The sequence below is a fragment of the Halichoerus grypus genome, chromosome 5 (assembly GCF_964656455.1).
Source record: "Halichoerus grypus chromosome 5, mHalGry1.hap1.1, whole genome shotgun sequence".
Classification (NCBI taxonomy): Eukaryota; Metazoa; Chordata; class Mammalia; order Carnivora; family Phocidae; genus Halichoerus; species Halichoerus grypus.
Genome location: NC_135716.1, coordinates 40427436 through 40455324, shown reverse-complemented (window position 1 = coordinate 40455324; position 27889 = coordinate 40427436). Strand labels below are relative to the sequence as shown.

Sequence of the window (27889 nt, the reverse complement as noted above, 5' to 3'; positions counted from 1 at the left end):
AATCATTACAAGGAAGAGGAGAAAATACTCTCCAATCCCACAGCAATGGGACCTTTCTCTTTGGTGTGTTCAGTGTGTTCTGTCATTTAAAAGGTTTTGTGGAAGTTTTTCTAACCCAGTGAGAAACAGCTGGTTTGCCGTCACTGTCCTCCTTCTTCCATTAAAAGCCCCATGTGGCTTGGGTGGTGCTGCCCTTCCCTGCTCGGGACACTCTGCTTCCGAGGATAAAGGACAGAATAGGCCTCCATCTTCCTTACAGGGGTCCAATGAGAACTCTGAGCAGACACCTCTCTGGTTTTCCAGTCAATAGCTTTTGCAAATACACTTTCAGATTTCAGCTGTTTTAAAATGCAACTGGGTATAGGTCTGATGGTTTTTTAAAATAGATTTTTTTTCCTCTTTCTAAATAACTGCACTTATCTCCATTTTGGTTCTTTTTTGACTGTTCCTGAGGGACATACTCATTGTTTCTCTGCTCCCAGAGTATTCCATTATTCGCTAATACTAATTACTTTTCCCTTTCAGGTGGACATAGCTTTTCCTTGTGATGAGATCTTTTCCATGCACAACAGGCTTTATCACCCTTTACCTCCTTCCAAAAATCTCTCTGAAATCGGAGAGGGGGCCTTGCCCGCCTCGCCCTGGGCCCCACAGGTGCTAGGAGCTGCAAACAGTTCACAGGGCCTGGCAGGGCTGCAGGCGGGCAGTTGCCCTTCATTATTGTTGATTTGTAAGTCTGACCTTCCTTCTACGCTGCCAGGAAGCTACTTTACAGTCTCTGCCATGCCTCAGAGGCATGGAACCCTGTGGATGTGGTCAGCCTGTGGGGGCTGTGCCAAGGTTTATGAAAGGGAGAGTGATGTGTGGTGTTTTTTCACAATACCAACTTCTTCCTAACTTTCCCCCTTCCCAGTCTTTTAAAGATGTCATTGGGTTTGCTCCAGTGGTCCAAATGACTGCCTCTTTGCAAACGCTGGCCTCCTTGTTGGAGGCACTTCAAAGGCAAAGGGGACTTGATAGATTCCTTTGTTTCTCATTTGACCCCATAGTGCATTATTTAAGGGGGTTCTTTTGTTTGGCCCTATAATATAGTATTCAAGTAAATACACTCCGACGCCATACGGCCTAGATAAAATATCCCAGCTCTCCTACTTATTCACTGGGGATCTTGGGGGAAGTTACTTAATCTTTCCATACCTCAGTTTCCTCATCTGTAAAGTGGAGCTGATTACACTACTCTCCTGAGAAATAAAGCAGTTAATGTCTAAGAGTGCCTGGCACGTGTAAGCACCCAGCATATCTTGGCTGTTATTTGGCACTTCTGTGTTCTAGCTCCATTCTCTAACCTACCCCTCAAACCCCCGACACATTCATGAATGGACAGTTAGGATGAGTTCTATTAGGTCACATTGATCCCTGGAAATGTATTCTTTTTTTCTATCTCTGGTTTTCTTTTGCCAACTTCTGAGGTTCTAGATCTGGACATAGGACTTTTGCATTTGTGACTCCCAGTGGGGAAAACAGAAGAGATTTTCAGCCATGTCTGTGTCACTCCACGGAGGCAGCTGTACCACTTTCCCAGTTGCCTTAAGGGAATCAGTCCCATCCAGGTGTCCCTGCCTAATTACCCTATTATCTGCTCTGACTCAGCTGTTACTTTGGTATTTATTAATTATGCTGTGACTGGCCTCTAAGGTATGTCTTTTGTTTATGCAACTTAGCCAGAATCACATTTTGGGGCAATAATGATATGGCAGCTGCTATAACTTGACTTGGCTTTCTAAGCTCTTTCCATACCTAATTTTTGTTTGTATTGGTAATTTTATGAAATGATGTAATCACTGAACCTTTGTATCTTTCCCTGGGTGAACTGCCATTTTAATTTTTTTGGCAAGTGAGCAACAGGTAAAATCTGTGATTATAGAAAAATATGTTGAATACTTCTTACTGAATTGAACATGAACTGAATCTTTTACTAAATTGGCAAGTTAACTGGATGAATGATTGATTTATTAGTTTCTTCAGTCAACTTTCTTGAATAGTTGGTCTGTTATCATATAGACAGAGCCTGCAACAGTGTCACTTCCCTTAGCCCCATGTCAACACAAATAGTGATTCACTGTAGTTCTTTCTCAAGCAGTATTTATTCTCAAAACCCTGCTATGGGAGATATTCTCAGATACTATTACATGGATTGTCCTTGGAACTCTTATGTGTGTGAATCAGTTCATCAGAATAACAGATTTGTCTGAACTACCAGATCATTTCTCTGCCTTGAATCACTTGCCAAGTGGTTTTTGACCTTGAAGGGCAAAACTTAGCATTGGTTTGTGTCTTTATCACCAAGCAGACCAACTACCAATTCTATAGGGACTTGGGGGCAAGGGAAGTCTCTGAAGCTGGCTTATTTCTCAGCTTGGGGCTGCTGTTGTATCAGTTTGGGGGTAACTCAGTTCTTATGGTTATAGGGTCTGCCTTCTAGTTTTACGGGCCTCAACATTTATTTTCTTAATTTCCAGGCAGTAATAATAATGGCGACATAACCCTTCCTGTGTGTGGGCACAGCTCTAAGTACTTTAGATGTGTTCCTCTGTTAAATGCTTTTAGTAGCCCTATGAGGTAAATTCTGTTATTATGCCCACTTTACAGATGAGGAAACAAAAAGTGCTTCAGAGAAATGAGATTCTTGCCTGAGGTCCCGTAGCAAGTATGTGGTAATATCCAAGGTCTCCGAGCTGGTGGGAGCAGTGCCAGTATTAAACTCAAGCAGCCTGGCTCTGGGGTCATACGTATTATACTGAGGGACTGACTTAAGTCCTGCTGAAACCAGAATGGAAATTGATGTATTTGCAAAAAGAGATGTAATAACTGTGATAATAAATGGTTATTTTCTCTGGTTACTGCCTTCCAGTGAGAAAATCCACTTGAAAGTCCACGTCATGATCAGTTGTTGGTGGATGAGCATAAAACCAGAACAAAAACATTAAAAAAATGATTTGGATTGGGTGGATAGGGAACAAGTCCTTCTGGACTCCAGGTCACATGGCCTCAGTCTTCTTTTTCAGAAACACATCAGTGTTTGTTGTTGAGAGGTGATGTCTGGGTCTTGTTCCGCAAAGTCTTAGGTCAGTACCAAGAGTCTGGGGCACTGTTACCAGCTGCACCCTGGGAAACAAGAGGGAGCCAAGGTGAGAAGCCAAGAGAACTGAGAACCATGTGTGATGTGTGAGAAGGCTCCAAGCAGGCTATGCGGAGGGATTCTGGAAGAATTTCCTGAGGCGGAGTCCAGTGTTTGCCATGGCTTTTTATGTGTGCCACTGGTGTGGGCATCCTGGGAAGAGTTAAAGGAGCTGCCAAGGAGGAGACTTGATTTCTAGGACTCTGAGGAAGCTGCATGGATCACCCTTCCTCCTTCTAGGGATATGCTTAGAAGTCTGATGATTTTCCCAGAATCAGATCACCTTCTATCTTAGGTGGATCAGACTCACAGTAACACTCCTTTTCTCAAATACCTTTTCAAAAAACTTTTTATTTTGAAATAATTTTAGATTCATAGGAAGTTGTAAAAATAGCACAGAGAGGTCCTTCACTCAGTTTTCCCCAGTGGTAACATCTTACCTAACTAGAGTACAATATCAACCAGGAAGTTGACACCGGTACAATCCACAGATCTTTTTCAGATTTTACCAGTTTTCCATGCACTTATTTTTGTGTGCGAGTAATTCTTTACCATGGGAGGCACTCAATAAACATTTCTGAAATGAATTAACTCTGTCCTGATTCTTATTACTAATGCTTTTAGTGAGGGGTCCTCCCTCAACCCTATATAGTTCTGTCCCAGCACCTTGGTTGATTGACCCTGATTTTGGGTCTGATTCAATCCTACAACTTTTACTGCATGCTATTTTAATGGATTCTTTTCTCTTATGGACTACACGTACTTTTAACAAAATTTTAATACATTTTTTATAAAATTAAAGAAATGTTAAATCAAATTGCAGTTGAAAATTGTTAAGCTTAGAGTAAATGTGCTCAACAAATATTAATGGGCGCTGCTCATGCCTGCCCGTCTCCCTCCTCACCTGCCTGCTATCCTGTTTCTTGTCACAGCTCTTCATTTCACTGGGCTAAAACGTGTACCAATTCCATGACACTCATGCTCCTCTACCGTATAAGTCCGGATGAACAATCTCATTAGCAGAGAGGTGGAGCAAATTACATGTTTTTGAGTTCCAACTGTTTGAGTTTCATGATCCGTGCTGCATGGCTCCTGTTAAGGTACACACGTCCAGTCACTGGACACATGGATCAGAACTTGTTTTCATGACTGGACTAGGGTTATTTCATAGTTATTGAGTGTCCCAGGGAGAGTGACTGCTAGTTGCAAAGGTGAAAGGTGGTATGAGGAGAGGTGGAATGAGGAGAGGTGAAAGACCAGAATGGAAAATCACTAAGTTGGAGGGCAAAGATATTCTTTATCTACTGAGATAGATACCTGACTTCTCTCACTGATATTGAAAATTCAGGCAATTTGTTCAGGTGTCAACAAGGTGCAGGCCTGGGATATGCAAATGGACGTTGGCTAAACCTACCCATCAGGCTAGCTTTTCTTTCTGGTGTTCTCAGTTTGGACAGAGGCTTTTTTTTTTTCCTGCTCTGATTTTGATATCTGGTTGAAATTCTCTGTTTTGTATATTAATTCCCATTGGTTTTTCCTCTGACACTGCCTTCATCTAATGTCTGGACTCTTGAAACTGTATGTCTAATGGTATTCTGACTTCAGAAACCCCTCTCTGCTTTCATACCCATAGGCACCGCCATTATTTACAGTTTAACCTTTAAAAAACCCAGCGTTAATCAAGAGCCTATGGCTGCCCATTGAACCAAGTCAAATCAAAACTCCTGTCACTCATTGCTCTCCTCTTTAACCTGACTCCCTACCTTGTGTCCCTGAGGTCTGTTTGCTCCTTTGATGGCCCTCTTCACACAATATCTAACTGCTATTAACATACATAACAAGGAGATGCATAATAGGTAGTGGTTAAACATATAGTATTATTTCCTAGGACTGCTATAACAAATCACCCAAACTTGGTGGCTTATAACAAAACAGATGGATTCTTTCACAGTTCTGGAGGCCAGAGGTCCAAAATCAAGGTATCTGGAGGATTGTATTCCCTCTGAAGGCTCTAGGGGAGACTCCTTCCTTCCCTCTTTCAGTTTCTGGTGGCTACATGCTTTCTGTGACTTCTGGCTGCATTACTCTAATCTCTGCCTCTGTCTTCACATGGCCCTCTCTTCTCTCTGTCTCCCCTGGGTGTCTTTTATAAGGACACTTGTCATTAAATATAGAGCCCCCTCCAACCAGGTAATCCATCATGATTTCATCTTGAGATCCTTACAAATTAATTATATCTGCAAAGCCCCCTTTTTTTCAAATAAGGTCACATGCACATGTTCCAGGGGTTAGGATGGGGACATATCTTTTTGGGCACTGCTATTCAACTGGCTACGATAATTAAACACAAAGAGCATTGATTCTGAAGTATCAACCAATGCTATGAAAATATTAGTAATGATTTGGACAACAATATAAAACATGCTTATTAAATTTGTGGTTAAGATGAAGCTGGGGTGGGTAGTTATACACTTGAAAACAGAAGTTTCCCTAGTTATAATTTTTGTAGGTTATAAGAATTAGTCAAAATTAACAAAAAGGACTTTGACTTTGTACTTACCTCTATTACATTATTTCTCACATGGTTTTGCTCACCCACCTGACTGGAAGTTCCTTGACTGTATGTCTCGCACTTAGCATATCTATTAAATAATGAATAAAGGAAGAAATGGGAAGTTTCAAACTGGGCTCAAATAATTAACTGTACAGGTATGGACTAGGGGGAAATCCAGCCTTTTAGGAATTTATATGGAGAATTATTGAGTACACTTCAAGCTTAAAATAAATAATGTGATATGGCTGCTAAAAAATGTCACACAATCTTAGGGTGCATTATTTGAAGTCCAGAGTCCAGCTCATAGAGGTAATAATTATTTAAAATTTACAGACTAGAAGACATGTAAAAAATGTCCAGACCCACAAGTGATAAGGACCCTTTGTAGCTTTTTATAAGCTGATAGTCCCTTTTAGAGAAGGTGAAGATTCTTAATGCCTTCTTATTATGGTGATTTATGAACACCTAGGGAAAGGAAACGCAATGATGAAAGTTGAAGGAGGCAGACTTCATGACTTAGTCACACTGACCCCTATTGTCATCAGTGCTTAGGTAAAGACATGTCGATCTACCGTTTGCTCTGGTTGAACATAAAAGGGAAGGTGCGAGCTCTGGGCTCTATTACTAAGTCAAACAACCTCAGTGGTTGCAGTGGTCAGTTTTACGTGATTTATGTATCAAACTTGAATCTCGGTATTGCTCTGGAGGTGTTTTGTGGATTAAAGCCCATATCAGTTGACTCTAAGGGAGATTATCCCAGATAATCTGAGTGGGCCTGATTTAATCCATTGAAGGGTCTTCAAGGCCAAGCTGAGGCTTCCCTAAGAGAAGAAATTTTGCCTGGGACAGCACCTTCAGCTGTGTAGCCTTCTCTTCCTGATGGCCTGTCCTATGGACTTAGGACTTGCCTAATTAGCCCAACAATCTTGGAAGCCAATTCCTTGCAATACATCTCTTCACATCTTTTTACCAATTTTTGTCTCTGGTTGAAATTGATACAGTGATTTCCAGGATCCCTGGCAATGGGCTGAGCAGCTGGAGAGGAACTGGGAGGCGGTAAAGTGTTTATCCGTCCGTGTTCCTTGAACTTTAAAGCGATATGAATCACCTGGGGATCTTGTGAGTCAATAGGCCTGAGTAGACCCAGGTGATGTTGGTGCTGATGGCGGACTGTGATTTGAGTGGTAAGGGTGTGTCTATAGTTCTCAACCCAGGCTACACATTAGAATCATCTGAAGGGCTTTTGAAAAATACTAATGTCTGGTCTCAACCTCTAATGATTATGATTTAATTGGCCTGTGCTAAATGCAGACAGCAGGAGAGAAGCAAGAGTATAGGTGCATGGTTCTCAGAGTGTGGTCCCAAGACATCAGCATCACTTGGGAACTTGTTAGAAATGCAAACGATCAGCCCTCATGCCAGGCCTGCTCAATCTGAAACTCCGGGATTGGGCCCCAGCAAGCTCATGATTCCCTGCAGGTGATTCTGATGCCCACTATTGTTTGAGAACCACTGGTTCAGGTGATGAGATTCTGGGTTAGATAGTCAGGCTTCCTTCTTGGGCAGGCAGTTCAAGCTCGCTGTACCTGGTTTTCACATCTATAAAACAGGCTCTTCTGTGTTGCTGGAGCTGAGAGATCATGGTTGGGGAGGCTGAGGTTTGAATGCCAGGAGAGCATAGGTAAGTGCTAAACTTGGAGAGGTAGAAGCCAGGGATAGAGGCAAGGTTTACAGTGAGTGAGAGAAAACAGTTTGGGCCTCCTACTGGAGTATAGGGCTGAGGGAAAGAAACCAGGCTCTGGCAGGACAAAGGTGGGAGGACTAGAAAGTGAGCGAATCTGGGGTTTGCTTTTTGGAACCAACAGGAGGGAAATGCCTGGACCCAGGTTCCAGAAGCTGAAGGGAAAGAAACCAGGCTCTGGCAGGACAAAGGTGGGAGGACTGAAAGTGAGCGAGTTTGGGGTTTGCTTTTTGGAACCAACAGGAGGGAAATGCCTGGACCCAGGTTCCAGAACGTGGATGTGGCAGACAAGCCCACCAGCCCAAATTCTGGCCCTTCTGAGGCTTACCTGGTGTCAGAGCTGTTCTGAGGTCCTAAGCAAAGCCAGGGATGGAACTGTTGTCTGTTTTCTGAGGGTCACCGGTGGGAAGGCAGTAGTGGAGGCAACATCAGTGAACCCTGCCTCTCCATTTCCCCCACCCCATGGCATTTTTAAAGTTGCAGATGATTTCTGGGCTCCCCTCTTGGACCAAAAATTGGCTGTAAGCACATTGTGAGTCTTCAGTTCTCTGCTAAGAAGGGGTTGGTGTAAGTAAGAAGGAAGTAGCTGTATCTGGAGTGGTTGCCATGATAAGGGAATAGGTAGGGGTGAGGCTCCGGGCCATGAAGCAAGGGGCTGCCAGGAAGTGAAGGTTAGTTTCTCTTGTGACGTGTGAAGGGCAAGGAGAGAAGCTGCTGTTCCATCCACCTGAGCTTGGTACCCCAGGAGAATGGATGAGTGTTAAACCTCCTTCCTGCCTCGAAATTTTTATCTTTCTGTATTACTGCACTAGGCTGTTTCTACTTTTCTTTCTTTTTTGTCCTTTCCTTCCTCTTCTTCCATCTTTTTGAGGAAAGAGAAGGGGGAGCTGGCCAATAATCTGAATTAATAAAATCTGCCATGCTGTTTGAGAAAATGTGAATGCTGTATCCCAGACCTAAGTAATTAAAAATCATTTGTAGCTTTAAAGTATTTGTTATGGAAATAATATGTGTGGGGATTTGTTAGTGTGAAAAAACCCTATTTCAGCTTTGAGGAACAATCAAAGCTTAGTGTGGGTTGGGGATGAATACAGCACACTGGAAGTCCTATGTGTCTTTGTAGTGAAGTGATCCGGAGATGGAGAAGCAGGCTCTGAGGAACCGTGATATGATGTAGCGGTCCAGAGCTTGATAAAGTAGAAGGGACCTTCTAATTGTCTGTGAGGAACTAAAGATGATCAAGTCTCAGGAGTGTTTTAAGGAATTCAAGAAGGCACAGGAAAATCAGTAATTTTTTTTTTTAAAGATTTTATTTATTTATTTGATAGAGACAGCCAGAGAGGGAACACAAGCAGGGGGAGTGGGAGAGGGAGAAGCAGTCTTCCCGCCGAGCAGGGAGCCAGACGCGGGGTTTGATCCCAGGTTCCTGGGATCATGACCTGAGCCGAAGGCAGACGCCTAACGACTGAGCCACCCAGGCGCCCTGAAAATCAGTATTTTTATGCTCGTCTTGAAGGGACATTTATTGGCTGGTAGGCTCGGCCTTTAGTATTTAGCCAGTCGATTACATTTATAGATCAGTAGCTAGGGAGTAAAACACCAAATCCTTTGTATCCGCTGAAATTTCCAGAATTTTTCCAGAAAAGCTGAAAGCTGAGTTTTACAAATGGTACCCTGAGTCAGTACCCTGGAATCAGATAGGCTGGGTTCAAATTCACTTCATGGTGTGCTTGCTCCCAGGGTAAGTTATTTCTCAGAACCTTGGTTTTCTCCTCTTTAAAATGGAGAGGATGATGGGAATTAAATGAAGTATTTACGTATGTGAATGTGGTTTGTAAAATGCTATTCAATACTAGTTGTTATCCTTCCCAAGTCTTATTTCTTAGAGGAGAAGATTAAATGAGATACCCTGAGGGGTCTCAGGTGTTTGTATGCCTCTAAGTGGAGGGGAAAAAACACAGAATGCATTCCAGCGTTGTTATTCCAACTGCAGGGGAACCTCTGGGACCTGAACCTGTGTCTTCCTTATCTATTAATAGCTAAAGGAATAATCGCGATTATTGCAAAGTCCTGTTAAAGCCAAGTTTTTCCTTCCCTCCACCTCAGGCTCTTTGGGTTGGGAGCCTGTGTGGAGAGAAGGGGAGGGCTTGGCTGGCTCCTCTGTTCCTCTCCTTGTTCTTTTACTTCAGCACTTCCTCTACTGCCCTGGGTGGCAGTAGGAGGGAAGGAGAAGGGGCTGGAAGGTCTTATTTGACAGAACAGTGGTAATCTGGCATTGAGGTGCTTGGGTGGGTTGGGTGCTGCAGCGCTAATGCTGACTCTTCGGGAGAGGGAGGCTTTCAGTGAATTTTCGGGGATTCGAGTCATAGCATTTGGGCATCCCTTGCTATGGGCAGTGGCTCATGCAGCTGGATGTTTGTGACTCTCCTCAGCTCTTGACTCGCTGTGATGTCCCTCTGGTGGGATCATCTAGAGGACCTATTTAAGATAACCCAAGTCTTTTCTCTTCCATGCATGTTTAAGGCTGCCCAACAGGAAACCCCTGAACATCTTTGCCACACGGAACTCTAAAAAGGCTGGCTCTTCCCTTTGTTGTCCTTCCTCTTGTCACCGGGCAGGATATTCCAGCTAGTCTCTTACCTTTAACACTTGAGGGACAAGTGAGGTGTCAGGCCTGTAGTCTCCAGGGAACAAATGACAAACTCTAAGTTCTTTTGAAGAATTCCTCACTTGGCATAAGGGAGGGATCCAGGGGAGGTACCACCTCCTCCTTGTCCATGATGAGGACTCTTGGAGTACCAACTCTCTTAAAAGAAAATCTCTACTACCTCCTAGCTTTATCCGCTCCTAATGAATACATTGCATTTTATATTGTCAAGAGGTGGGTGATGAGCTCCCTTTGGAAAAACCATTTCTTTGGTCACCCCCTTGCAATCCTGTGGGGCTGGCCTTGGTGTCTATTTTCTAAGCTTTGGGGCACAGCCTGCACTTGGAGATGGGAGTAGCCCCATCCGAACACCTTGCTTCACCAGGGTAGGTTTAAGTCTTCACAAAGATGGGGCTGTAAACAGAATTTCTCCAGGGTCCTTCTGCCGCCCCTGGCTACCCAAAGGCTCCTGGACCCCAGGCCTCTGGGCCTTTTCTTGAACATGCTCCAGACTCCTTAATGCAAGTCTTAAAACTCTTCAGTCCCAGTTAACCCCAAACCAAGTTGTTAGTCAAAGCCAATCTGATTCAAGGAGATCACACTAAAGCAAATGTAAAACCAGTGCATTTAAGTTTCCCAGAGTTGTTTGCATGTTGAAAGAGAAAGAAAATTCATGAGGGGAACAAAATCCAAGGAGAATTTCAGTATAGAGTTCTTGGCAGATGAAACCGACATTATGTCCTACTGTGGCCACCCAGTCTGGGTTGGGAGCCAGGATGGGGCAGCTCTTAAGATTTGAGGCACTCTGTAACCCTCACTAGAGGGGTTCTCTTCTACTTTCTCGCTGTAGTTTAAAGTTCCTCTCCTTTCTATTGACACTGGGTCGTCACCAATGTGACCCATAGGTATTTTCTATAAGTTTGTAACCAGAATGGTGTAGGTACTGAAATGATACCCAATTTGTAGGGTATGTTGAGGGGAGAAAAACCCCAACCCTACCACAGGGTCATTCTCTCAGCGACATTTAAGAAAGTCACTACCATTCCCTCTGTTCCCTCAACCTCTTCTTAACATGACCAGTAGGGGGCACTGCAGGGTGAGATTCCCAGCACTTACTCCCATCTTACCCACGAAAAGTTATTGGAACATGAAGTATTGAATACACCTATTTTAAGTGAGAATAGTATGCTTTTAGCTGCTATATTTGCTGAGAGATGATAAATTTTAGATCTCAGTTGCTCTTGGGATGTGATTAACTGAAGGAAGTCTCAGCTTGACCTGGGATACATCCTGACTGGGCATCAGAAGGACATGAAGCACTGGGCCCTAATTATTTTCCCTGGAAGAATGGTTCCTGCATGACCACTGTGGGACCATGATGCATTTGGCTAGGGTACTGAAAGAAGGATCTGGCAGCCTTAGGTTAGAGGATGTGAAGGAGCCAGAGATGTGAAAGCGGAGTGTTTTAAAAGCTCAGGAAGCAGCTATCTTCTCTGCCCGACTTCATTGGATACTGTGAACTCAGGCAGTTGAACTTAAAGCCAGCAGCAAGTTTATCATAAAATCAAATGGAGGGACATATGGTTCTTTTCCTCAAGGAAGGGGGATTTGAGGTACCCACGGAGAGTAAAGAGAAAACAAATCCTAGATTTTTCAGATACTAAAATAAAAATTGAAGGCAGATTTTGAAACTGGGACTCTTTTAAACAAAATCATTTTTCAATCTGGGCATACATTCAGGTGATTCAAATCAAAAGGCACAAAGAGGTTGACAAAGTCTCCCGCCCCTTTCTACCAGGCCCCAATTTCCCCTCTGCATGGCTTTCTAGAGATATTTCATGTATATATACAAATTATGTATTATCCTGGTTTAATGTTTTTAGTAGGACTATAACTTGGAGATAATTCTTTTCCTCATTCGTAAGTACTAAAAATGTTTAATTTCTAATACAGTGCTTCTGGCAACAACTGAAACTAAACTTACAACATAGCTATAGAACATACAATCTTGTTGAGTATGTGGAAACAAAGTTTAACAGTAAAATAAAAGGAATGATTGGTAGCTAGGATGTCCTGGCTACTTATATGCCCTGGTGTCAAGTCCTGTATGTAGGTTCACGAGGTTCATGGTTTTAGAGCAAGGAAACCTTATTTTTATTTTTTATTTTTATAAGACTCAATTGGGAAATATCAAAACGTAATTTCAGTTAAAGACACTTATGGCAGTGCTCAGGTTCTTTGCCAGATTCTGCACCTTGAACTACAGGTAAACTGAAATTTATTTCAGCAATACGTATGTCTACATAGATCTACTTGCATACTTGCCTCTTTGTCCAGGGAGGTATTAAGTGTGCAATCAGCATTCCACATATACTGTTGCCATGGCATAGAAGAATATGTATTTGCCTTTCCAGGAAACTTTCTGCTTTTCTGTGCTAGGTTGCCAGCTTGGATAAGCTAGGAGTTACATTCCTTAGAATCTCCTTCCCTCTATAGTTCTGGATTAAATCATCCCAAAGCAGGGTCTAATTTATCCACTAAAAAGCCAGAACTGGCTACATAATTTTCAGGGACTAGTGCAAAATGAAAATGTGGGGCCCTATATTAGTTTGCAAGGGCTGCCATAACAAAGTACCACAGACTGGTGGTTTAAACAACAAATTGTTTCCCTGTAATTCTGGAGACTGGAAGTCCCAAGATTAAGGTGTCAGCTGGGTTGGTTTCTATCAAGGCCTCCTTGGCTTGCAAATGGTTGCCTTCCGTCTCTCTCTCTTTCCCTCCCTCTCTCCCCTTTTGTCCTCATATGGTCAGTCTTCTGTGTGTGTATACCCCTGATGTCTCTCTGTATGGCCAATGTCCTCTTGTAAAGCTACCAGTCATATTGGGTTAGTACTCGCCTTAAGGACTTGATTTTAACTTAATTACCTGTTTTAAAGAAGTTTTCTCAAAATATAGCCCCAGTCTGAAGGTACTGGGGTTAGGACTTCAGCATATGAATTGGGGAGGACAGAGTTCAGCCCGTAACCCATCCCATGTTCAGATAGCAGGAAAAAATGCTGTTAAAGGTACTAAAATATAACCTGTTTCCCTTCTGTTGTCTTTCTCTTGACTTGTTATAATGTTTACTTTGCTCTTTAATATCTCGCTTCCATGGATGTAGAGACACTCTCTGGCCTAGTGTAGACTCACCCAGACTCAGAGGGATTCTGCCCTGTGACTCAGTTTGCACACACACGTGCCTGCCAGGTGCTGGATCAACACACTGAAGCCTGGCTGGGGGCAGGAAAGTCATTTCACCCAGAGATACCCCCCAGGTCCCTGTGCCCAGGTCACTGCTGGGGGTGGAGGGCAGTGGAGATCCCTGGGCAGGGTGAGGATGGGAAGTCCAGTCAAGGCCCAGAGCAACAGTCATTACCTTCTGAAGGTCTTTTTATCCTCGTTCTTTTTATTACTGTAAAATATTCCATCATCCATTTTTAGTCCTTCCCTATTATGAGGATTTGTTGGACTTCCTTAAGAAGCTGGAGCTCTGGGAAGCCTACCAAGGCTCTCCACAATAGTCAATTCAGTATCTGGCTGCTTTGAGGGGGCTACCATGGGGGCAGTACATTCACAGGAGGAGACAAGGGCCCTCAAAGATCTTTATATACCCACCACCTTAAGGCTGTAAAGGTCTATGAAATCAGCTCTAACCGAAGACCATTTATAATCTTTATAAGACTTTACTTATATGGCCTTCCTCTATAGATATCAAGGAACTTTCTACTTTTAATCCTCTTTTTCTCCTCTGGCCTCCATTTATTCATCTGTAAAATCAGAAAACTGGCGTATAAGATGTTCTCAAACTTTTTCTTAAGTCATAGTACTTTTTTTTTTTTTTCATCAGATGAAATGTAGAAGAAACCCTAATAAGTACTCCAGATAGAAGCAAGGGACAGTATGCCTTCATAGTTTCTTTGTTTCTCGGTGAATCGTTTTCTGTGGAACTGCTGAAATACCTCTGAGAAGCTGGGGGGATCTATGGAGGATTAGATGGGAAATGAAAAGACACAAGCTTGAAGGCTTTCTGTTCATGTCTATGATAACATTACAATGATGTCAGCTTAACTTGATTCCTAGGGGCACAGGGTTCTTGAGTTTCTACCATCCACCAGCTTCTATATAAATCATGATGATTAGATTGTCCAGGAGGGAAAAGGCCAGAGCCTTGGAATGTGAGAAGTGTGTCTGGGTGGTGATGGTGGGCAGGTGGGTGGGAAGAAAATAAAGAAAAGGTAAGAACCAGGGGAAAAAAGAGACCTTCATGTGAACTTTAGATTTTTGAGGCATTGAGCCGCAAGTACAGTTGTCCCTACTCATCTGTGGTTTTGCATTCCACAGTTTAGGTTCCCCGTGGTCATTTGCAGTCTGAAGCCGATAATCGTCTTTCTGATGAATCGTCTGAAGGTCAATAGTAGCCTAACTCTACGTCACAGTGTCTGTGTCATTCACGTCCCTTCATGTCCTCACGTAGGCATTTTATGTCCCGTCACAAGAAGGGTGAGTACTGGAAAATAACATATTTTGAGAATGACCACATTCATATAACTTATTACAGTATATCTTAATTGTTAATCTCTTTGCCTAACTTACAAATTAAACTTTATTGTACATATGTATGTAGAGGAAAAAACATATGGGGTTTGGTATGATCTGTGGTTTCAGGCATCCACTGGGGGTCTTGGAATGTATTCCCCATGGGTTAGTGGGGTCTACTGTACCTTTTGTGAGCTGATTCCTGCATATGGGAGACTGAGATGGAAAGGATTTTACGCAGGTTGCAGAGAGATTACGAGATGCTTTCAGTTTAGTTGAGATTTAAAAAATGTAACATTTAGATGTTTTTCTTCAGCAACATAAATACCTTCATCTCTGGATTTTTAGTTGGAAAGATTGTAAACATGGTGTGGTTATATAGCCTCGTGGAAACCTATTTTCATCTTATTTCATCTTGAGGAAGAACCATGATGGGGATGTGTCTTTTGTCGTGTAGGAAGATTGAACCATCAGTACTTGCCTGGGGATTTGGCACCATTCACTTCTTATGAATGTCCTCTGAGGGTCTGCATTACCTGGGGAAATTTGGCTGAGGCAGGCAGAATTCAGTGGAGATTTAGCCTTAAAATACTACAGAGTGAATGCTTGTGGCCCTGCGCTTTGAATGATAACTGAGGAATCAGAAAAGTGATTTGACTTGTGAGTCCTGTCTAAAAGTCTCTGAGCAGCTTCATTTTCCCTCCTCAATCACAACAAATTATCCCCCACATCCATGTTAAGAAATACTCCCAGCATTGATAAGCTAAATATCTTTTTAAAAAAATATGAAACGTGAATATAATATAGAACGATAAAATCAGGGTTCTGTGGGCTCTTAATTGTTGGTATTCTACCATTGCTGCTGCCTCCCCTTTCCTATAAGGTTTGCTGAGTTTTCTATCTGGATTTAATGTAAGTCAAGAAGAGGGAACAGGAAGTGCAAGGGGTGTGTGTTTGTGTGTGTGTGTCTGTCTCATAGCAGGCAAAAAGTTACTGCTTCAAACTTTATTCAGTTTCCTGAGTATATAAAGATATTGACAAAGCTTGATGGTCCACATATTGTTTGTCTTGACCTTTAGTACCATGTGGGACTATGAGCAATACTGGGATTTCTTTTTTTCCTGCAACTATCTGGGAAATTTTATGGAGTGGTAGGATTCAAAATCTATTTTCTGTACAGTCTGTCATCTATAAGCCATCCTGTCCAAGAAATGCTTTACCACAGCGCAGGGAACTTGTGAAGTCTTTTGACTGAAATGAGTTTGCATAGACAAATGGCAGGTAGCAGGAGAATGCAGAAGATGATGAACCTGCCCTGAGAGGTCATCAGTTCACTAATTAGCTTCTGAACTTGGGCATAGAGAACTGACAAGGCTGAGAGTAAGGTCTGATTTCCTCAGAAATTATTAAGGGATTTGCCAACCCCAGAATGAACTTGCTGATACTGGTCACAGAAGCGTAAGGTCAATGAGAATCTTATCACTACCATTGAAAATCTGGTTCAAAATTGTTACTAATATTTGGTCAATGATATCACTGTATAACAAGGAGAAATCCTGTTGAAGAGACACTGCTAGTCAAGTGGTTTATTAATGGTCTCATTTGAGAAATGTCTTAGAATGGTTATAATAATTGTGAACAAGCAAATCAAGTATTTTTTTGACCTGATCCCTGTTCAATTACACATCCTGACCATTGGCAATGTAGGATTGCTATCCAATTGTGGCTAATAAAGGATAATTCACACAAGAGATCCTTATGAACAAAGAGAATAACTTCCTTTCTTCCTCCTGAAGATAGTAAAAACAACAACAACAACAAAAACCCCCCTTTATTTGTAAAAGGAGCTCTTTGAAAAGCTTAAAGCACCTAGAAGCGTAGGGACATTATATATAATTTTTATCTTGCTCCCTCATCCTATGCCCTCTGGTGTGGTTTTGGGCAGAGCGCACATCTTTTAAGTGTGATGGACAGAACAATGTTCTAGCTTTCAGTATTTGAAATAATTCCTCAAAGATCTGGAGAGAGGCTGTGATGATGGAAGGCAGTTTTATGAAGGGGATGTGGAATTTGGAAGGGAGATAGAAAAACTGGAGAGTGTCTGTAGGAAGAGGCAAAAACTTTCTAGAAATGCTGGAAAAAAAGATCCTGGACCAATTTGATCTAACTGAGCTATGTCTTCATCGCCCAGCTGTGTGATTGTGGGAAAGTTGCTTAAACTCTTCAATATTTGTTTCTTCATCTATAAAACTGAAAGAAGAATATATATACAATGTAGGGTTGTTTCAGGAATTAAATGAACTAACATATTAGAACTTGGAGCAATGTTTGGCAATAGTAATTTCTCAACAAATGTTAACTATTATCACACTCATTAAAGATCTTGGGGAAAGGATAGATTAACTTCTTTCCTCTCCCAAAACATAAAATGTTTGGCTACTTAAAAAATAACCTCTTAATTATGGAAAGGTTTTTGTGAACCTTCCAGCATGGTAATTCACAAGTGTGGTGTCTGTCATGCTTTCCTCTTACTTCAGCTTCTTTGGTATCTCTGAAACTCCTTGGGATATGGGCCTTTGGTGCTCTCCAGAGGGAAGACTCCATGAGGCAGTGCAGGTTAGAGGAAGGAGCCCTGAATGAGGAGCAGACACCTGTTTCCACTTCCACTTCTGCTGTTTACTGGCCCTGGGAGCCATGGGAGTCACTTAGCTTCTTATATGTCAGTGGTACCCAGTGAAGTGGATGTGAGAGAAATGCTGTAGGGTGTTAAGAAAAAAAAAACCCATAAAGGATTATAAAAAGATTGGTAATGTAACAAGTGTTACTTCTTATACATGTAAAAGAGTATTTTTTTTCCCAGTAAAATATATTTACCTTGAGAGGCATAGGTTACCCATATTACTCAAAATAATTTGGTACTCCTTTAAGAATTCAGATTCATGGGTGAAAATCTGTCTTGTAGCTTTATATCGTACTTTCAAGCTTTTAAATTAAAAATTTTTTAACTTAAAATTTCAATTTCACAGGTTGTAAAGATAGATTCCACATACCCTTATCCAATTTCCCCAAATATCAACACTGTTTATAACTATAATCATCAAAAGAAATTAACATTAATATAATGTGTAATTACACAGTCTACTCAAATTTCACAAACCGTCCTGATGTCCTTTTTCTGGTCCAGAATCCAGTTAAGGACCATTACATTTAGTTGTATTTTCTTTGTTTCCTTTAACCTGGAACATTTCCTTGGTCTTTGTCTTCTATGATCTTGACACTTCTGATGAGGATTGCCCAGTTACCTTGTTGATTCTCCCTCAATTTAGTTGCTCTGATGTTTCATCAGAAAGTTGTGCATTTTTGGTAAGGATACCATAGACCTGATGTGATGGCTTTCTTGGTACATACTATATTAGGAGGTACATAATAATTGTCTCATTGCTGATTACTGGAGATACTAACTTGCTTACTTGGTTAAGGTAGTGTCTGCTAGGCTTCTCCGCTCAAGTTGCTACTTTTCCCTTTGTAATAAGTCTCTTGGGGGAGATACTTGGAGACTATGTAAATGTCTTTCTCATCATATTCTAATTTTTGCTTTATATTAGAGTTCTCCACAGAAACAATAGGGTGTGCATGTATTTATAGATATTGTGAGGAATTGACTGACATCTTGAAAGCTGAGAAGTTCCATCATCTGCCATCTTTAAGTTGAAGATCCAGGAAAGTGGGTGGTATAATTCTAATCTGAGTAACAAAGGCCTGAGAAGCAGAGGAGCCAATGATGTCAATCCCAGTCCAAGAGCAGGAGAAGATCAATGTCTCAGCAAAGGGGGGTAGGCAGGCAGGAAGATAAAGGGGGCAAATCTCTACTTTTCTTTACCTTTTTTGTTCTATTCAGGCCCTCAAGGGATTGGATGATGTCTACCTATATGGGGAGTGCAGTCTGTTTCACTGAGTCGACTGGTTAAAATGCTACTCTCCTCTGGAAACCTACAGATAAAGCCAGAAATAATCTTTAATTTGGGTTTAATGGTATGGTGAAGTTGACATGTAAAATTAACCTTCACAAGCATCTGTCTAGAATTCTTGCTTGAAACAATTATTACTTATGCGTTTGCCAAATGGTCACATTTGTTTTTAAAACTCCAAAGCAGTTTGTCCAGTTGGATGGTTCAGTCTAACACATTTGACTCAGTATGACTGTGGGTTGTTCCTTACATTCAAATCCAATGTCAGAGTTTTTCTTTCCTTCTCTCCCTCCCTCTGTTTCTCCCTGTCCTGTCCTATTTCACACTGCCAATAAGGGGTCTTAGAGGAAAGCACATGTTCTTTGGAACAACTCTGGATTTCAATCCTCTACCCACCACATGCTAGTTGGGTGATCCAGTCAAGTAACTTAATCTCTCTGCATTTCAGGTGCCTTATAAATAGAGGATTCTACTTCATGGGTTGTTTTTAGAATATATAAGCTACCATGTATAAGATGTTCTCTAAGCATGATGTGAATCTCTTCAAAGAATGTTGGATCTCTCTTTCTCTCTCTTTTTTCTTTCCAATGAAAACACTCAAATAGACACAGTAAATACAAAGGCTGAATTTGGATTTCATTGGTCAGGATTAGAGTCAGCTTAAAACTCTTAAGGTGATTCTAATGTGCATCCATGGTTGAGAACCACTGATTTAGGTGCTCACTTAAGGTCTTCATGATTTAAAACTCTCAGGTAAAAGAAAATTGAGCATCTTGTTTTTAGCATGGTATTAAGATATGGACAACAAAAATATTGCGTATAGGGGAAATGTTGTGAAGGGGAAATTTGAAGTATTGGTTCATTCATCCATTGAGGTAATCATTGGTGTTTTTGAACCCTGTGTTCAGGCATTGTGTTAAGCCCTGGTCCCGTAAAGATGAAATTGGCACAATGAGGCAGCCGCAACCCACAGTACAGTGTGATGCAAACTGAAGGCAGGTACGGTGGTCTAGTAGCCAGGAGTACTATGCTTGGTGTTTGCCATGCAAAGGTGTTTGGATTTTATCAGTGTTTGACATAGGAAGAATATTGAGTGGGTGGGAATCATAATTAAATATTAGAAATATTACTCTGGTGTGTTTGGAATGGGTGAGTTAGGAGGTAGGGTGGGCAGTGGAGAAGAAGGAAGAGACTGAGGGCTCAATGCTGGGTTATGGCAGTGGGGATGAAAAGGTGGGGCTGGACTTGGTATGTTGGAGGTGGAATGACAGGACTTAAAGACCAATTATGTAAGGGGGAGGTTTTGAGGACTTGCAGATGCCTGAGTAGGTTGTGCCATCATTCACTGAACTAGGGGAGGGGCAAGGTTGTGGGTGGGGATCTTCAGTTTTGAGCCCGTTACAGTTGAGGCGTTTAGGAACATATTATCTAGTAGATGGTTGCTATCTGGATCTGAAACTTGGGAATGGAACCTCCATTAGAGATAAAGCTGACGAACTGTATAGTCGGTATTTATAGCCACAGGTATGGATGAAATTGTCAGAACATGTAGGAGAGTAAGAAAAAAGCCAAGGACAGAGCTCAGGAATTGTTAGCATTAGGTGGGGGTGGAAAAGGAGGGGCTGGAGAGTCTGAGGAGGAGAGGCAGAGAGCCTGAAGAGCAGGAGGAGAGGGGAGTCAAGTCTCGGAAGGACAAAGTTGAAGAAAGGCAGACTGGTCAGCGGTGTGAAGCAACAGAAGAATCAAAGTAAGTTCTCAACGGAACTATAAGAACTGGATTTGGCTTCTAGGTGGGCATAGGAGAGTTTATTGGATGTGTGTAATAAAATTTGTGGAGTCTATGAAGCACAGGCTGAACACAATAGATTGAACGGATGGAACAGGTGAGGACAAGTGGCACACTTAAGACCTCTATCCAGGCCATTCCTACGTACATGGATATTGGTGCAGCTAGTTCTTACTAATGTTCTACTTGCTCACATGTGGCTAATTTACACTCTGGTTGTTTTCAACCTACGTAGTTTGTAGGTTTTCCTGTTTTCAAAGGTTTTAGAGAATGGGAACTCCATCTCCACTACTTTATTACTTTGTCTCTTACTGTTGAGCTTTTGACTTCACAGACTATTTTGAAGAGTAAATAAGCTGTGATTTTTGGGCAGAAAGACCCTACAAAACATCCCACATAATCTAGGAGAAAAACCCTGGAACAAAGTGTTTCTTAGGAACTCGTTCAACGAGGGTCAGAACCTGACATTCCAGTCTGGTTTGTCTATTTGTGTTCTTTTATTGCAAAAAATCAGGGTCTGGCCATCAAACATTTTGATGTCTGATACAGGGCATCACTTAGCAAAGCCTTTGAGCTTCTGTCTCCTCACCACTACCATTCTCTTGGCTGAGTGGAATTTGGGGCTATGGGGTTATGGGAGGAGTGTGGAGGAAATAATGGCCCAAATCACTCAAACTTTTGAGACTTAGAGCCTAGTGTGTCTGAGAAAATTCATCTAGAGCCCTCCTTGTCTTCTAGAAGCATTGTTCGCTTATAACTTTCTTTTTTTAGATTATGTTCGGTTAGCCAGCATATTGTACATCATAAGTTTTTGTTGTAGTGTTCAACAGTTCATTAGTTGCATATAACACCCAGGGCTCATCCCAGCACGTGCTCTTAACACCCATCACCCAGTTACCCCATCCCCCACCCCCCTCCCTTCTGTAACCCTCAGTTTGGTTCCCAGAGTCTCTCATGGTTTGTCTCCCTCTCTGAATTCTTCCCATTCAGTTTTCCCTCCTTTCCCCTGTGGTCCTCCACTCTGTTCCTTATGTTCCACATGAGTGAAACCATATGATAATTGTCTTTCTCTGCTTGATTTATTTCACTTAGCATAATCTCCTCCAGACCCATCCATGTTGATGCAAAAGTTGGGTATTCATCCTTTCTGATGGCTGAGTAATATTCCATTGTATATATGGACCACATCTTCTTTATCCATTCATCTGTTGAAGGGCATCTCGGTTCCTTCCACAATTTGGCTATTGTGGGCATTGCTGCTATGAACATTGGGGTGCATGTGCCTCTTTTTACTACATCTGTATCTTTGGGGTAAATACTTAGTAGTGCAATCACTGGGTCATAGAGAAGCTCTATTTTTAATGTCTTGAGGAACCTCCATACTGTTTTCCAGAGTGGCTGTACCAGCTTGCATTCCCACCAACAGTGTAAGAGGGTTCCCCTTTCTCTACAACCATGCCAACACTTGTTGTTTCCTGTCTTGTAAATTTTGGCCATTCTAGCTGGTGTAAGGTGGTATCTCGTTGTGGTTTTGATTTGTATTTCTCTGATGCCTAGTGATGTCGAACATTTTTTCATGTGTCTGCTAGCCATTTGTCTTCTTTGGAGAAGTGTCTGTTGATGTCTTCTGCCCATTTCTTGACTGGATTTTTTTTTTTTTTTGGGTGTTGAGTTTGGTAAGTTCTTTATAGATCTTGGATATCAGCCCTTTATTCAAAATGTCATTTGCAAATATCTTCCATTCCGTGAATTGCCTCTTAGTTTTGTTGATTGTTTCCTTTGCTGTGCAAAAAAAAAAAAAAAAGCAATAATGAACTTTTGGGACTTAAGGTAAAAAGCTTTTGCACAGCAAAGGAAACAGTCACTCATAACTTTCTAGGTGAGTTGTTATGATGCCTATCTCAACCACTTTTGTTCTCTTCCAGTTATTTTATCTGCTCAGGCTCTCTTTTCTCTTTGTCTCCTTCAGTTTCTTTCTGCTTCTCTTTGTGTCTCTGTCTAGCTGTTTATAATTGCCCTGTGTCTATGTCTTTTTCTGTCTCCATCTCTCAGTGGGGGGAGGGGAAGCCCTATGGATAAAACTCCTTGCAAAACATTGATGCATTGTTGTTCAATAAACATTGTAATTGGGCAATCAGAAGGTATTTTGATGGAACTGATGAGTGAATGATAGTATATAGTAGTCAATAACATTTCTTCTTAGCATCAACATTTTGATCAAGGACTTCCAAGTACCATGTAGTCCTCACTCAGAAAGTTAGAGATAGGCAACATATCGATCTATAGAGAAGTTTGACCCTGTAGCTCTACCACTGGGCAGGGGCTCTTCTAGGAGTCACTATCTCTGAATCTATAGCCATAGAAATCCCGTTCAGACATGTGATGTGCATACTAGAATGGTGAGCCCATCAGGAATTTGTGAAGTTATTTAGTGGACATTAAAAATTCTTCGACTACCCAGCATCCATTATCCCTTCATAGAAACATCCTGATTTCCTTTTAAGTCCAGACCTGGCCCCACTGTGATGTCTTGGGATGATATACATGTCAGGCCATTATGGAAGTGAGGAAGACAAGACCCTTTCTCTCCCTCTTGGTATAACCAGGAGCTACACATGACTTAGGCTTAGATAATTGGATACATCCTCCTGGGACTTAGAACAGTTGGAATTCCTTATCTCAGCAGTGGTGTCCTGACCAGTGCTCCATTCCTGATTCTTCATTCTCTGGAGCTGACTTGGATCCTGCCAGTTTCTGGGCTGGTTCTCCATCTTCTAGTCATTTCTGCGAGCCTGTTGTTTCCGTTGGCTGGAGTTTTTCTGCTTGGACTGCCATAACAAAATGCTACAAACTGAGTGGCTTAAATTTATTTTCTCACAGTTCTAGAGGCTGGGAAGTCCAAGATCAAGGTTCTGTTAGGGTTTGGTTTTTGGTAAGAACTTTCTTCCTGTCTTATAGATGGTTGCTTTGGCTTCACATGGGTCTTTTCTCTGCATTTGCACACTGGGAAAGTGCAAGCTTGCTCTCTGGTGTCTCCTCCTATAAAGACACTAATCTTATTGAACCAGGGCTCTACCCATATGACCTCATTTAACCTTAATTACTTTCTTTAAATACATACACACTGGGGATTAGGACTTCCACATATGAATTTTGGAGGGCCAGAAACATTTAATCTATAACACCAGCTGAAGTCAGTTTGTCTGGCTTATAGATTAGGAACTTTAGCAGATACACCTAAACCTAAATTTGCCACTCTTATTTTTCCTTCTGAAAATACTTTTTTTTTTTTTTTCATCTTTTTCTGCAAGTCTGGCTTTATTCAGTTGGTTGAATTAGTGGTCTGTTTGACAAATAGTGAGGACCTTTTGAACAAAATTAATTCCCCCCCCCCACCTCTTTTCTTGGGTCTCTGGCTTCCCTGGCATTTTTTTTGAGCAAGGCTGTCAGTCAAGCAGGTGATTGGAGACTCTCTGATGTCATTCTCCACACTGATGTCAGACGCCAACCTTGGGGCTGGCTGGGTGGAAAAATGACCAGCTTGGCTCTTACAGTTATGGCTCCATGTTGCAAGAAGTTGGCAATTCTCTTCTTGCTTTTTTCTTTTTATTGCTTGTTCCACAGTCTGGGAAGCACACACAGCTGCCTGGCAGTTCTGCTCCTAAAGCTATGGCACTCACCATCAAAGGCTCTTACTCTGCTTGTTGCTCCAGACAGAAGGACAATGACAAGTAATATTAAGCCAGGCCCTTCTCCCAAGGGTCTCTGAGCTAGAAATCTTGTATGGAACTTATCAGAGGTAAATCTGCCAAAGCTGTCCCCAGCATAAGGCTTTTCTCAAACAAGTAGCACATAGTGCCACATGCTACATTTATGTGCAGAGTTACCAGAAAGGTGTATTGTAAATATGACCCTGAAAAACTTTGTTTATGCTCATTTCATTTTTTTATTCTGCTCCAGTTTCTCCCTTCATACCTGGAAATCACTCAGTGTGAAATAAACCACAGCAGTTTCCAGGACTGTGTGTGTGTGTGTGTGTGTGTGTGTGTGTGTGTTTTCAACTGCAGATGTCCAGGAAACAGTAAACTCTTGTTTTGAAGCTTTTTAAAATTGAGCTTTTGATTCCAAGCAATTGAAAATTGTTCCTGTTTATGCTTCTTATTGGTGATAGTTTAACTAGCTGGATTTTGTTTTCTCTGGATTATGGTTTTTTTATGGTTTTCCTTCAGGAGTTTACCAGTCCCTGGAGCTCACTGGTAGCAGAGGAAAAAAGTGTCTAGAGAAATTGAATTTCTTTCATGTTCACAGAAAAGGTGGCCACTTGCCATTATAGGATAAACTTGGGCTTTTTTCCCAGGGGTTCATGGATTAGTAAAATCTAAGCAATATTAATACCTTTTTTTTTTGTTTTTGCAAGGCTAGAATATATATTTCAAAAAATGTCCATAAAATTAAATAAAGATAATAACTTATTTCTGGCATTTGTTATGGGATGATTATCCTAATAGTTCTTTACTCTTGTAATTTAGCAAAAGGGATGTTTCACTCTTGTGTTATTTGGGGAAGCATGACTAAAGGTCACCCAAGTGTAGATCGTTTATTAAAATGTCTAAATCCTTTTTTCACGGTTAGTGTAACAGGTAGTTGTTACTATCCTGCAGCATTTTCACCAGTTTGTCCCATATCCATCAATTAAAATCACCCAAGCAGTTACTGAGAACTCACTGTGTGTACATTCTGGGGTTCTGGGATGAAGGTTGAAGAATCAGTATAATGAAGAAAGGCTTTGCCAGGGCATATCTTTTAGGAGAGCTCAGGCTTTATGTGGATTTTGTGGAATAGATGGTGGGAAGTGGTAATTCCAGGCCTGAAGGAAGATGGCTGAGAAGAGATGTACATGGAAAAGCCAGTTGGTAAGAAAACTAAATATTGTTGGACAGTCACTGTTAAATGTTGAACGACACATAGTTAAAGCATTTAATCTTTATTAATTTACAAAGTGAGAGGCTTTTTTTTTTTTGCCTTTATTTAAAGCTAAAGTCACTTAAAAAGCATATGTTGGAGTTGATAATGAAATTCCAGTCCACTTGACTCCAAGGAATGAAAATGATCAAGACTTGCTTGGGAGAGCTTTCCCTGGCTGGAAGGGAAGCCCTCCTTAGGGTGGAGTGAGAGACAAAGTTGGATACGTTAGTAGTGGGGAAGTGAGGGCGCATTTATATATCCTAGGAAAGCTAATCTGAAGCTCCAGTAAATCCTTGAGTTGGGGCAGTGACGTGAAGGGAATGAGGGTAGCGGGGTATTGGCTGGGGATCTTGTGCCCTTCACAGGTAACCAAGAACAGTTAGCATGGAGCCGTAATACTCCTGACATTCGTTCTTGCCCAACTTGCTCTTAGCTATCTCCATTCTAATTGGTCCTGCTCTCAGAAGTAAGACTTGACTCTTCCAAGCGTCATTTTGAGTCTGTTCCTTTCTTAGAATAGTGCTGAGGACCAGACTAGAGTGCCTTCCTAATTGTAAGCCTATTGACTCTTCTTTTGTACCTTCTAATTCCTTGCCCAAACCAGCATCCATCTACTCTTTTTTTTTTTTCTTAAATTTATGAGCGAGAGAAAGAAAGAGCAAGCAAGTGTGTGCGAGACCGTGTAGGGGGAGGGGCAGAGAGAGACCATCTTTAAGCAGACTCCCTGCTGAGTGTGGAGCCCACTGTGGGGCTTGATCTCACAACCCATGAGATCACGATCTGAGCCAAAACCAAGAGTTGGAAGCTTAACTAACTGAGCCACCCAGGCGTCCTACCCCATCTACCCTTCTGATGGCAAAACTCATGTATTCTGCCAGAGTTTCTTCAGTTAAATGAATTTGACCTTTCTTGTCAAGTCTTTCTAGATGGAATCAACTTGGTTTTAAGGGGCATTCAACAGGCCTCTCAGTTTTTGTGATTAAAAATATAGGTATAGGCATCTGAATTGGCAAAGAAGTCAAACTCCCCCTCTTTGCAGATGACCTGATACTCTATGTGGAAAACCCAAAAGACTCCACCCCAAAGTTGCTAGAACTCATACAGGAATTCAGCAAAGTGTCAGGATATAAAATCAATGCACAGTGCATTTCTATACACTAACAGTGAGACAGAAGAAAGTAATTAAGGAGTTGATACCATTTACAATTGCACGCAAAACCCATAAGATACCTAGGGATAAACCTAACCAAAGAGGCGAAGGATCTGTACTCAGAAAACTATAAATACTCATGAAAGAAATTGAGGAAGGCACAAAGAAATGGAAAAACCTTCCATGTTCATGGATTGGAAGAACAAATATTGTGAAAATGTCTATGCTACGTAGAGCAATCTACACATTCAAAGCAGTCCCTATGAAAATACCATCAACTTCTTTCACAGAGCTGGAACAAATAATCCTAAAATTTGTAGGGGACCAGAAAAGACCTTGAATAGCCTAAGGAATATTGAAAAAGAAAACCAAAGCTGGTGGCATCACAATTCCAGACTTCAAGCTCTATTACAAAGCTATAATCATCAAGACAGTATGGTACTGGCACAAAAACAGACACATAGATCAATGGAACAGAATAGAGAACTCAGAAATGGACCCTCAACTCTGTGGTCAACTAATCTTTGACAAAGCAGGAAAGAATATCCAATGGAAAAAAGACAGTCTCTTCAACAGATGGGGTTGGGAAAATTGGACAGCCACATGCAGAATGAAACTGGACCATTTCCTTACACCATACACAAAAATAGACTTAAAATGGATGAAAGACCTAAATGTGAGACAGGAATCCATCAAAATCCTAAAGGAGAACACAGGCAGCAACCTCTTTGACCTCAGCTGCAGCAACTTCTTGCTAGACACATCTCCAAACAAAGGCAAAAATGAACTATTGGGACTTCATCAAGATAAAAAGCTCTTGCACAGCAAAGGAAACAGTCGACAAAACCAAAAGACAACCAAAGGAATGGGAGAAGATATTTGCAAATGTCTTATCAGATAAAGGGCTAGTATCCAAAATCTATAAAGAACTTATCAAACTCAACACCCAAACAACAAAACATCCGATCAGGAAATGGACAGAAGACATGAACAGACATTTCTCAAAAGAAAACCTACAAATGGCCAACAGCCACATGAAAAAATGCTTAACATCACTCAGCATCCAGGCAATACAAACCAAACCACAATGAGATACCACCTCACATCAGTCAGAATGGCTAAAAACAGCAAATCAGGAAAGGACAGATGTTGGCGAGGATGCAGAGAAAGAGGAACCCTTTTACACTGTTGGTGGAAGTGAAAGCTGGTGCAGCCACTCTGGAAAACAGTATGGAGGTTCCTCGAAAAGTTGAAAATAGAGCTACCCTATGACCCAGCAATTGCACTACTGGGTATTTACCCCAAAGATACAAATGTAGTGATCC

At 41.5% G+C, this 27889-nt stretch overlaps 1 long non-coding RNA gene across 1 annotated transcript in view; it reads left to right on the top strand.

Moving 5' to 3' along the window:
* LOC144381837 (uncharacterized) overlaps positions 1 to 27889 on the top strand; it is a 196082-nt gene that overhangs the window by 13922 nt on the left and 154271 nt on the right. The window contains exon 2 of the long non-coding RNA XR_013447776.1: positions 14501 to 14659. This is a non-coding gene — a long non-coding RNA (uncharacterized LOC144381837). The remainder of the gene's footprint in view (positions 1 to 14500; positions 14660 to 27889) is intronic.